The sequence below is a fragment of the Mustela lutreola genome, chromosome 1, assembly GCF_030435805.1.
Source record: "Mustela lutreola isolate mMusLut2 chromosome 1, mMusLut2.pri, whole genome shotgun sequence".
Classification (NCBI taxonomy): Eukaryota; Metazoa; Chordata; class Mammalia; order Carnivora; family Mustelidae; genus Mustela; species Mustela lutreola.
In genome coordinates this window covers 282,098,761-282,110,391 of record NC_081290.1, presented here as the reverse complement: position 1 = coordinate 282,110,391, position 11,631 = coordinate 282,098,761, and the positions used below count along the sequence as shown (strand labels likewise).

At 53.2% G+C, this 11,631-nt stretch overlaps 1 long non-coding RNA gene across 1 annotated transcript; it reads left to right on the top strand.

Moving 5' to 3' along the window:
* The first annotated feature begins 1,783 nt into the window (after window positions 1–1,783).
* LOC131822730 (uncharacterized) lies at window positions 1,784–3,828 on the top strand. Its single transcript, XR_009350300.1, has 3 exons — window positions 1,784–2,116; window positions 2,463–2,553; window positions 3,476–3,828. It is a non-coding gene; the product is annotated as an uncharacterized LOC131822730 (long non-coding RNA).
* Window positions 3,829–11,631: the final 7,803 nt, after the last annotated feature.

The following is an 11,631-nucleotide window of genomic DNA, read 5'->3' as shown; positions in this document are numbered from 1 at the left end:
ATGCAAGGCTTGATTCCAGGACCATGGGATCATGACCTGAGCTGAAGTCCCAGGCTTTAACCCACTGAGCCTCCCAGGCGCCCCAGGATTTAGTGCTTTAACTAGGATACTCGAGAAGGCAAACATGAGGTAACATTTGTATCAAGATCTAGAGGAGGGAGGGGAGCAAGTCATGGATACCCGAGGGCATTCCAGGCTGGGGGGTACAGCCAGTGCAAAACCCCCAAGCAGGAATATGATTGGAATGTTTGAGGAACTGCAAGAAGTTAAGTACTGTGTGGCCAGAGCAGAGCGAGCCAGTGGGAGGTAAGTAGGAGGTAAAATCTGACAGGTAGAGAGAGGATCATTTATAGCACTTGTACATTTTGTTTTGTTTTTTAAGTAAGCTCTGCCTGCCCCCCACCAACACACAGAGTTGAACTCACAACTCTGAGATCAAGTCACATGCTGTACCGACTGAGCCAGCCAGGTGCCCTAGGGCTTAGAGGTTTTGAAAGACTTTGGGATTAGAATGGGCTGGGACACCACTGGAGGGTCTGAGTGGAGGGGCCGAGGAGTGGCTTTTGTGCTCATGGAACCAGCTGGCTGCTGAGATGGGAAGAGAGTATAAGGGGAGGGTCACAGGAGGACCTATGCAGAGGCCACTGGTCCTGTCAAGGCAAGGGCAATGAAGCTTGTAGCAGGTGGACAGCAGTGGACATGGGAGAGGCAGTCAGGGCCTGGTGTGTATTGAAGGCAGCCGGATGCTGGACTAGATCCCAGGACCCTGGGATCAACACCTGAGCCAAAGGCAGATGCTTCACCGACTGAGCCACTCACACGCCCCTTTTGAGTTTTTTAGCTTGTGCGATGGGAAGGGTGGAGAGATCTCAACCGACACAGGAAAATTTGGAAGGAGCAAGATGAGGGCGGGCCTGGGGAAGATCAGGAACTGCGTTTGGACCACTTCAGGTTTGAGATGTCAGGCTTGAGATGTCTTTTTTTTTTTTTTAAGATTTTATTTATTTATTTGACAGAGAGAGAGACAGAGATCACAAGCAGGCAGAGAGGCAGGCAGAGGCAGAGAGAGAAGCAGGCTCCGCGCTGAGCATAGAGCCCGACGCGGGGCTGGATTTCAGGACCCTTAGATCATGACCTTAGCCGAAGGCAGGGGCTTAACCCACTGAGCCACCCAGGCGCCCCTTGAGATGTCTTTTGTTCATTCTCATAGAGACTTGGAGTGATCAGGTCCAGACAGGGGACACACATTTTCGTGCAGCCAGCGTGTGATGGTAGTTCAAGCTGGACGAGACTATGAAGAAATGTAGGTAGACTGGAATGAATGAATCTTTTAGTCTGAACCCTGTTCCTTGGTGAGAAAATCTGCTTGCCTGGAGTGCCTGGCTGACTCTCCGAAAAGCACGTGACTCTTGATCTCAAGGTCATGAGTTCCAGCCCTACCTTGGATGTAGAGATTACTAAAAATAAAAGTAGAAAGATGAAAGAGAGAAAGACAGGGGCCTGGGTGGCTCAGTGGGTTAAGCCTCTGCATGGGGCGCTCTGCTCGGCAGGGATCCTGCTTCCTCCCCACCTCTCTCTCTGCCTGCCTCTCTGTCTACTTGTGATCTCTCTCTGTCAGATAAATAAAATCTTTAAAAAGAGAGAGAGAGAAAGTGAGAAGGAAGGAAGGAAAGAGGAAGGGGGGGGGGGGAGGGAGGCCTGCTTGCCGCCACGCTGGGGACCAGAAGAGGGAGCTAAGGGAGGGAGGAGGGTGGAAAAGGTGCGAACAGGGGACCTGTGAACTTGCCCTTGAAGGAGGAGGCAAGGAGATTCCAGGGGAGGGAACAGTATTTGCAGAGCCAGGGAAGCATGAAGGAGTGGGCCAGGGTGTTTACCGAGGGAGGAGGGGCAAGGTGGGAATCAGGTTCAACCCCCACCCCAGAGCAGTCCCCACCCTGTTTCGACTTCCCTTGTCTCCGAACCCAGACTTCCCTGGTCGCCTTACCCACTTTTGTTTCGGGAAACAGATCCCTCCTTCATGACTGCCTCGTGCCCTGTCTCTTCTCTCCTTCCTCTTGAGTCCACCCTCCTCCTCCAGGCTCCTGGAATTTGCTGGACACCTGACAAAGCCTGGGAGGTGAGCCCAGCAGTCCCCTGGGGAGGTGACATCACCTGCGCCCCTGAGAGGCCTGAGAAAGTCCAATGCCCTATCCCTGCCCTCCATCAGTATCCTTCCCTGCTGATTGTGGGCTTTTCTCTCCTTGGGGCTTCCCTGGTCTCCTGTGGTGGAGGACTGAGCCTTCTTTGGGGTCAGACCAGCCTGGGTTTAAAATCTCTCTCTCTCTCTCTCTCGGAGAGAGAGAGGTTTGTGTAGAAGGTTTGTGACTTTAGGCAAAGTACTTCAAGAATCAGAGACTCAGTTGTCTTATTTCTAGAGTGAGACTACCCACAGCAATCATTTTCCTCCCCATCTCCTCTTCCAGGCAGGTTGGGAGAATTTCAGGAGATTAAATGTGATGGGATGCGGGAAGGCACCAGGCATGGCCTGAGGCTGCGAAGGAATTCCCTCCCGAGGTACAAGTACAAAAGTTCATCTCCCCACCCATTCCACCCCTTCCTGCCTCCCCTCCCTGACAAACCTCTGCCCCTTTAGACCAGGATGTCTACACTGCCTCATAAACCACTCCCGGGCAACAACTCCCCCACCCCCCACCCCTGCCCCGCCCCCTCTCACATCCCTGGGTACAGGGCCACTGTCTGCTCCTCTCTCCCAGGCCCGGTACCCCTCCCTCCTGCTTCCTAGACCCTTCTTCCTCCAGCTCCTCCCACGACAGCCCCTCGCCCAAACACTGTTTTGCCTCCCCTTACTTACCAGCCCTGAACTGCTCCCCACTAGTATTTCATTCCTTTACCCACCAAGGAGGCATGGAGGCTGCTTGTCTTCTGTTCTGGGGAACAGGCCAGGGAGACGATACCAAAGCACAACTGGGGTGAGGCCGACTTTATATCTATATCGTGCCATCAACAAGCAGAGTCCCAGGATTTCCCAAAAAGAATCTGAATGTGCCCCCACCCTCCCCTTCCCACCCCCTGGGTTGCTGAGCCTCCTCCTCCCGGCCTCCTCCGTTCAGGGTCCCTTCCTTCCCTCAACCTTTCCCTCCTGAAGCCCCTTCAGATGCTTCCCGCAGTTTGCCAGTGAACACGCTTCTGTCCTTATCTTTCTCGACCTCCTTGCAGGATCTGACCTATTCCTCACTCCTTCCAAACACCATTCTTTCCTTGGTCTTTGTGATACCCTGCAGGCCCCTGTTTCTAAAATGCACCTCTGATCAGGCCAGTGATGCATTCTGAGGTCCCAGCCTCTGTTAGGATTTCAGAGCCGGGGGGGTGCCTGCGTGCTTGGCCCCTGCACACCTGCCCAGGGGTCCCCCTCTCCTTGCAAAGACTCGCCTGGGTGTTTCCTTCACCAGAAACCCTCTTTGGTCCTCACCCCTAGGGTCCCAGCCTGGACACCAGAACCCTTTTCTCACTCTCACTGACATAGCCTGGGCCCGCTTTCTTGGGGGTCTCCCCATGGCTGTTCTTCTTCTCACAGCACCGAGGCCCCTCGCTGCCACCAGCTCCCCCATAAGACCATGGGCTTCCTGTAACTGGGGGCTGTGCCTCCCTCTTCCACCACCGTCGTGGTTGCCAACACCATTCGGGGAATAAACCTCAACTCACTCTCTGAGATACAGATTTCCCCGGGTGTCCTGTGTTTTTTGTTTTCTCCTCTCCCCCTGGGTGTCCCATAGTTTTGTGCACTAAATTTGGCAACACTAACTAACTGCCGTACCCCTGGGGCCCAGCTCAGCGTCAGACATGGCTTTCGTGCTCAGTAAATGTTAGCTGAAGGAATCATGGTGGCAGTGACGGTGGGGGGCACAGGTGTTGTGGGACACAAAGGACAGGCAGCAGGCTCCCTAGAGGTGATACCTGAGTCCTGGCAGATGGCGCCAGTAGGTCATGGCCTCAGCCAGCTCCTCCACAGAGGTGCCTCCTATAATGGGCTTGAATAGTGCCCCAGAAGATAGTTTTTTTAAAGATTTTACTTACTAGAGAGAGAGAGAGAGAGGAGACACGAGAAGGGGGAGGGGCAGAGGGAGAAGCAGGCTCCCCACTGAGCAGGGAGCCCAATGAGGGGCTCTGTCCCAGGACCCTAGGATCATGACCTGAGCCACAGGCGGACGCTCAACGACTGAGCCACCCAAGCGCCCAAAGGGCAGGTACCTTGTATGAGAAAAGAGAGAGATTGAGGTTTGAGACACACTCAGGGAACGTGGCCCTATGAGGACAGACAGGCAGAGACTGTAGGGATGCAGCTAGCAGCCGAGGAACGAGAGGATTTCCAGGAGCCTTCATGGGACAGATGCTCCCTGAGAGGCTCTAAAAGGAATCAACCCTCTCAACACCTTGTCTTTGGACTTCTGGCCTCCAGAGCTGTGAGAAGTTGACTTGCTATTGTTCTAAGCCACCCAGTATGGGGTACTTTGTTAGGACAGTCCTGGGAAACTAATATGCTCTTTGGGCTCCATCTTTCCTAAGCTCCCTCTGTCAGACTTTTCATGACTCTGGCCCCCAGAATCCTCTACGGGACCAGAGCTCTTGTCCAGCACATAGCAGTCGGCTAGCAAAATGGCCCCAGTGACTCTTACCTCCTGGCCTTTGTGCCCTTACCTTACCCAATTCCCTTCCACATTAACTCTGGGCTGACTTCTGTAATAATAAAATACTGTAGAAGTGATGGGTGGGGTTTCCAAGATCTCTAAGATGAGATCAAACTTCTGCCTGAGGCTCTGGGATTGGTCCCTTGGGGGCAGAGGCTGGGGTGGGGAGTAGGAGGAGAGAGGGAAGATGGGGTGGGAAGCCAGAAGCACAAGCAGCACCATGGAGAAGTCCCTATGGGGGAGAACTGAGGTTTTGCGCCAACAGCTGACCCCAACTTGCTAACCAAGTGAGTGAGCACACTGGAAGAGGTTGGTCCCACACCAGCCAAGAGTTCAGATGACTGAAGCCCCAGCCAACATCTTGATGGCAAACCCACGGGAGACCCCAAGGCAGAATTGCCCAACTTCACTGCTGAGATTCTGACCCACAGAAGTGGTCGTCTTCATGTTCACATGGCATTCTCCCTATATGGCTTTCTGCGTCCAGATGTCCCCTCCTTACAAGGACATCAGTCATATTGAACCAAGACTCACCCTAATGACCACAGTTTAATTTGGTTGCCTCTATAAAGACCCTATCTCCAAATAGGGTCGCATTCTGAGGGCCTAGGGATTAGGGCTTCAACACATGAATTTTGGGGAAGGACAATTCAGCCTCTAACAACACCCCAGGATCCTGTATATAGGATCAAGGTCTTTCTACCCCTAATTCACTCTGTTTCCTTCTCTCTGCCTCACCCCCTCCCATTTTGCACTCAGGACAGACATTACTAATCCCTCCTGGCACTGTTTCTGCTGAAGCAAAGTGTGGACACAGAGTCCCCTCATCAGCCATCACCAGGTAGCCCGCCCACTAATGCAGACTTGGCAGAGGAGGAGACAATGGCCAGTAAACTCATGTTGAATGAATAACTGGATACCTCTAACTATAAGAGTTCATAAACCACTGCTTGTCTGCCTGTTCTGGGTTATCTGTCCCTGCAGGCTCACCATTGGGCCCCATGAGCCTGCTTTCCATCAGGAGCTGTAGCTCTCTTTTGTGGTTCTCATCTTAGGAAAGGTGGGTACCTGGGAGCCATGACTTCAGGTCCAAAGTCCATGTCTGCCAGGAAAGAAACTCCACTCCCCCCCTTCCTTTTGTTTGGAGATCAGCCAGAGTACCAACACAATTGGTCCAATCCAGCCATTGGAATCCTTGGCCAGAGATTGGTTTAAGAATGGACTTGCTCGGGGTGCCTGGGAGGCTCAGTGGGTTAAAGCCTCTGCCTTTTGGCTCAGGTCACGATCCCAGGGTGCCTTAGATCACACAAGTTGTGATGATCACACAAGTTGTGTGATCTAAGGCAGGACATCTTCAGAAGCCTCAGGTCCTCACTTATAAAATGAAGATTTCTAGGGGCATCTGGGTGGCTCAGTCAGTTGGGAGTCTGCTTTGGCTCAGGTCATGATCCCAGGGTCTAGGGATGGAGCCCCACATTGGGGGTCCTTGCTTAGTGGGGGGCCTGCTTCTCTCTCTCCCTCTGAAACTCCTCTTGCTGTGCTCTCTTTCTGTCAAATAAATAAATAAAATCTTAAACAACAACAACAACAAAAAGATTCCTAGAATACCTACCTCGTGGGGCTACTGTGGAGGGGCTACTGTGGAGGATGTGAGAAAAACCAGGTAAGGCATTTTGCACACAGTGGTTGATGCCTATAAACATTCATTTGTTTATTTGCCAATTTATTCAACCAATAGTTATCAGACCTTCTACTATGCACTTGTATTAATCTAGGATCTGGGCATGTGGCTGTGAACAAATAATTGGTCATCAAATAAGTTGGCTGTTACATGATTATACGAAGTTGGCTCTTGGGGCGCCTGGGTGGCTCAGTCGGTTAAGCAACAGCCTTTGGCTCAGGTCATGATCCCAAGGTCCGGTGATCGAGCCCCACATTGGGATCCCTGCTCAGTGGGGAGCCTGCTTCTCCCTCTGCCTCTGCCTCTCCCCCTGCTTGTGTGCTTCTGCCCTCTCTCTGTCAAATACATAAATAAAATCTTAAAAAAAAAAAAAAAAAAAGAAGTTGGATCTTGCTCCTACTGTTTTGTAAGTCTTTGCCTTCCCTAAGGAGCTCCCAACATGGCAGTGTGAATCAGGGGAGATCTGGCAGAAGTGATTTCCCGGAACCTCTGGAGTGAGAGGGGCTGGGGCAGTCAGAAGGGCTTCCCTTTGCTCAAATGGAGAATTGGCCAACAAGGAAAAGGAGAACAGCGTTCCAGGTATAAGGAATGACACAAAGGAATTGCAGGTTGTTGGGGAACCTGGGTGGCTCAGTGGGTTAAGCCTCTGGCTTCAGCTCGGGTCATGGTCTTGGGGTCTTGGGGTCTTGGGATTGAGCCCGCATCAGGCTCTCTGCTCAGCAGGGAGCCTGCTTCCCCGTTTCTCTCTGCCTGCCTCTCTGCCTACTTGTGATCTCTCTGTCTGTCAAATCAATAAATAAAATCTTAAAAAAAAAAAAAAAGCATAATTCCAGTGGGATGGTGTTGACAGATGTGCTGCTTTAGAGGCTATGGTTGCAAGTGACAGAAAACTGAAATCAACAAGGCTTGATCAAGGGAATGTATTGGCTCATATGACTAAAACTTCAGGGGATCAGTGGCTTCAGGTAAGTTGATCCAGCAGCTCAACGATGCCACTGAGAAATCAGTACCCCCCCACCACTCTCTTCATGGTGACATCCACAGTGTTGGCTTTCCTTGATGATCAAAGATGGCAGCCAGCACTCCTGGCTCAGCTCCCTGGCCTTTGTTCCATATTTGCAACGTGCTAATTGGGTTGCTAGTCTTCTTTCTCAACCAATCATGCTGTCCAGGGCCTTGGGAAAGGCTGACATTGGGGTTCAATGGCACCATACGGATTCTCAGAAGAGAAAGGCAAAGTGGGAACGGATGTCAGCAGGTCAGACTTTCCGTTTTTTAAGGTTTTATTTGTAAGTAATCTTTATACCCAACGTGGGACTCGTACTTAAAACCCTGAGATCAAGAGTTGCGGGCTCCACCGACTGAGCCAGCCACGCACCCGAGGAGGTCAGATTTTGAAGGAGATAGGTCATGATCAGGAGCTAGAACTTCAGCCAAGGGTAATCAGCAGTGGAGGACTGACTTGATCAGATTGGATTTGAGAAAGATCACCTTGGCTGCTGAATAAAGGACAGATTAGAAGGGAGCAGGAGAGGAGGCAAGGAAGCCAGCTGGGAGGCCGGCTCAGTGATGGGATGGGGACAGCCCAGGGCGAGGGGATTGACAGAAATTGGAAACTGATGTACTTGGAAGTGAAGCAGAGAGAGGTGTGCAGGGCAATATCTCTGTCTCTACTTTGGGTAAGGATAGGAAGGGGAAGTGGGAATGCAAATGGCTGGTCAAGAGGCTGAGGTCTGTTTTGGACAGGATGAGCACAAGGTCCCTGAGATAACCGCCAGCAGATATCCAGAAGGCAGTCGGTTGGATATGGCGGTCCAGAGCCTGGGAAGGGAGTCTGGGCTAGAGGTGGAGGCTGGAGAGTCCACAGTCCAGGAGTTAAGGATGTGGGCTGGACCTGAAGCATCAAGGGTGAGCATCAGGAGGCAGGCAGGAGGGGTGACTGGGGCGGGGGGGCGGGGGGGACTCACATCTGGAGTGGGACGGCCCTCTCCGTCCAGTCCTGCTCAGACAAGGAGGGAGACCCGTGCCTGCCAAAAGTCCTTTGCATTTAGAGAAAACAGCCACTGGTGACCTTGGCAAGAAAATTCTCTGCGGAGTGGCAGAGGGTGAATCCGCACTGCAGTGGGCTGGGGAGTGAGTAGGAGGTGAAGACAAGGATAAAGGGTGTGAACAACTCTTTTAAGATGCCCAGCTTGAGAGAGAGAGAGAGAGAGAGAGAGAGAGAGAGAGGAGAAGGCAGCAGTAGCTTAGCTGAAAGGGACAGCCGGGGGATGGTGAACATGAGACCGAGGGGTGCGTGTGTGTTGGTGTGCTGGTGTGTGTGTGGGGGTTACCTGTGGGCCCGTCAGTGGAGGGGGAGACCCAGGAGCCTGGGAGTGAGTTGGTCTTGAAGAGAGAAGATGCAGTTTTATCTGGGAGAGGGAAAGAGCTGAAGCTCTGGGTGTGCGGGCAGGCCTTGGAGGGGGCTCCTCCCAGTGTCCTCAATTCTTTCTGGAAGTGGGAGGCGAGGTCGTGTGCTAAGAGCCATGCAGCAGATGGGGCAGTCGGGGAGGTGTGAGAGGGGGCAGGAAGGGTGCTGGCTGCCGGGTCAGGAGCCCTGCACGTGCCAGGTTGGAGCCGACTTGTTCTCCGGAGCCAGCGGTCCCAAGGGAGGGGCCGGGCGTAGGGCATGCAAATAGGTGGGCTGGGCCAGCATCCAGGGCAGATGGGGCACCTGGGGCACCAGGTGGGGCTCAGCAGATGGTGAACAGACCTGCTTGGCTGGATCAGAAACAGGCTAGAGGGGCGCCTGGGTGGCTCAGTGGGTTAAAGCCTCTGCCTTCGGCTCAGGTCATGATCCCAGGGTTCTATGATCGAGCCCCACATCAGGCTTTCTGCTCGGCAGGGAGCCTGCTTCCCTTCCTCTCTCTCTCTGCCTGCCTCTCTGCCTACTTGTGATCTTTGTCAAATAAATAAATTAAAAACAAAACAAAACAAAAACACCCCAGGCTAGAAGGCCCTTGAGTCGCTGGGCTGGGAGAGAAGTTCAACTGTGCCTGGAAGGCAACTGGAAGGTTATTGAGCAGGAGTGAGCCATGGTACAAGCAGTACTGAAGAATCTGTATCCAGAGGGGTGCCTGGCTGCCTCATTTGGAAGAAGATGGGACTCTTGATCTCCGGATTGTGGGTTCCAGCCCTCTAGATTGGGCATAGGGATTACTTAAAAAAAAAAAAAGAATCCGGGGGCACTGGCTGGCTCAGTTGCTAGAGCATGTGACGCTTGACCTTGGGGATTTGGGTTTGAGCGGTTAAGAATCCCACTCTTGATTTCGGCTCAGGTCATGATCTTGGGGTTGTGAGATCAGGCCCCGTGTTGGGGCTCCGTTCTGGGCATGGAGCCTACTCAGGATTCTTTCTCTCCCTGTATTCCCCACCCCACTCATTCTAAAAAAATAAATAAAAATGAATTTTATTTTTTTTATTTTTATTTTTTTTTTAAATATTTTATTTATTTATTTGAGAGAGAGACAGTGAGAGAGAGCATGAGCGAGGAGAAGGTCAGAGAGAGAAGCAGACTCCCCATGGAGCTGGGAGCCTGATGCGGGACTCGATCCCAGGAATCCAGGATCATGACCTGAGCTGAAGGCAGTCATCCAACCAACTGAGCCACCCAGGCGTCCCAATAAAAATGAATTTTAAATCTTCAAAATAAAATCCGTATCCAGCTGTGTGTGCATGATGAATTAGAGAGATCAGACTGAAGGCGGGAATCTGAAGTGGTTGGTGGATGGTTCTGAAGGGTGTCAGGTGTCAGAGGTCACAGAGGAAGAGTTTTTAGCACTAGAGGTCAGACCCAGGAACCCTGGGGGGGCAATGGCCTTCAGGCAGTCCACAGAGCCTGGGCCCCTTCAGAGAGCAGAGAGGGTATTTCCAGTCCTGCTGGTGGGTGCTCCAGAGGACCCTTAATTTCAAGGGAAACCAGCACTGATAGAGGTTCTAATTACAGTCCATCCGAGATGATGTGGGACCTCCCAATAATCAGGTATCAGCATTATCATTCTCTTTGAGAGAGGGACACACTGAGGCTCAGAGAGGCCAAGTGTCTCCCCTCAGGCCACACAGCAAGCAAGAAACAGAGCCAGGACTCACCCCAGATCTGCGCTCAGTAGCCCACACTGCCCCTGCACTTTCCCTGTTTCCTTGTTTGTTTGTTTGTTTTAAGGTTTTATTTATTCATTTGAAACAGAGATTCAGAGAGAGAGAGAGAGAGAGAGCATGAGCAGGGGGGCAGGCAGAGGGAGAGGGAGAAGCAGACCGATGTGGAACTTGGTCCCAGGACCCCAGGATCATGACCTGAGCCCAAGGCAGATGCTTCACCATCTGAGCCCCCACGTGCTCCACTTTCCCTGTTCTTGTCTCCTCTGCCATTTCTGTAAGGGTTCCTGCCCCACCTGACTGTGTTCTGGGAGGTTCTGGTGGCCCTGGGCCAAGGATCCTTGCTGGGGATTGGATCTAAAGCTCAGTAACTCTAAATGGCCCAGCGTGGGGGTGGGGAGACCTAGATCCCATACACTTAGCCCAAGAGAATGGGCCCCTCGGGCGCCAGGTTCACTCTCCCTGGGAGGACATTTGTGGCCAGGCTAAGGCCGGACCCCTCGGTCTGCGCTGTCACCGCCAGAGGGCGCCAGCTGTCACCCAGGTGAGGGCAAGGGGAGGCCCCCTTCCTGGCTTCCGGAGAAACGGAGCTGGCTCCTGGGTCTGGAAGCGCTCCCCACCCCCCCATCCTCCCCACCCGCTGGCAGGGTCCAGGGAGCTCCTGTCGCCTTCTGTGTCTTCTTCTGGGCTCTCGGAATGAAGGTCTTGCTGACCCTTCCTCCCCAGTTCCTGCTTTGCCCAGGGAGTCAGATTTCCTCAGCGTGGGTGTCAGGAAGCCTGGGGTCTCCTTGCTGACCTCCTGCCTCCTGCTCTGCCCTCCCCCCAGCACCACTCCAGATGCTTCGAGGGCCTCACCTCCCTCCTCTTGCAGCCAAAGCGCAGAGGCGGTGCCAAGCACCGGATCGTCACCTCTGTCACCTTCTCTCAGCTCTTCACAGCCCTGGGTGGGAGTGTGGGCTAGTGTGGGGGACCCTGAGCTGGACCCAGACAGGGGGAGGACAGCGCCCTGGGCCCCAGGGGTCTTGGGGAGCCGGAGGAATGGGATTCCTGTCTGGGCAGGATTGAGGGGTGGGCGTCCTGGGGGGAGCTCCCCCCTCACCCCCACCGCTTCCATGCAGGAGGCCATCCTGT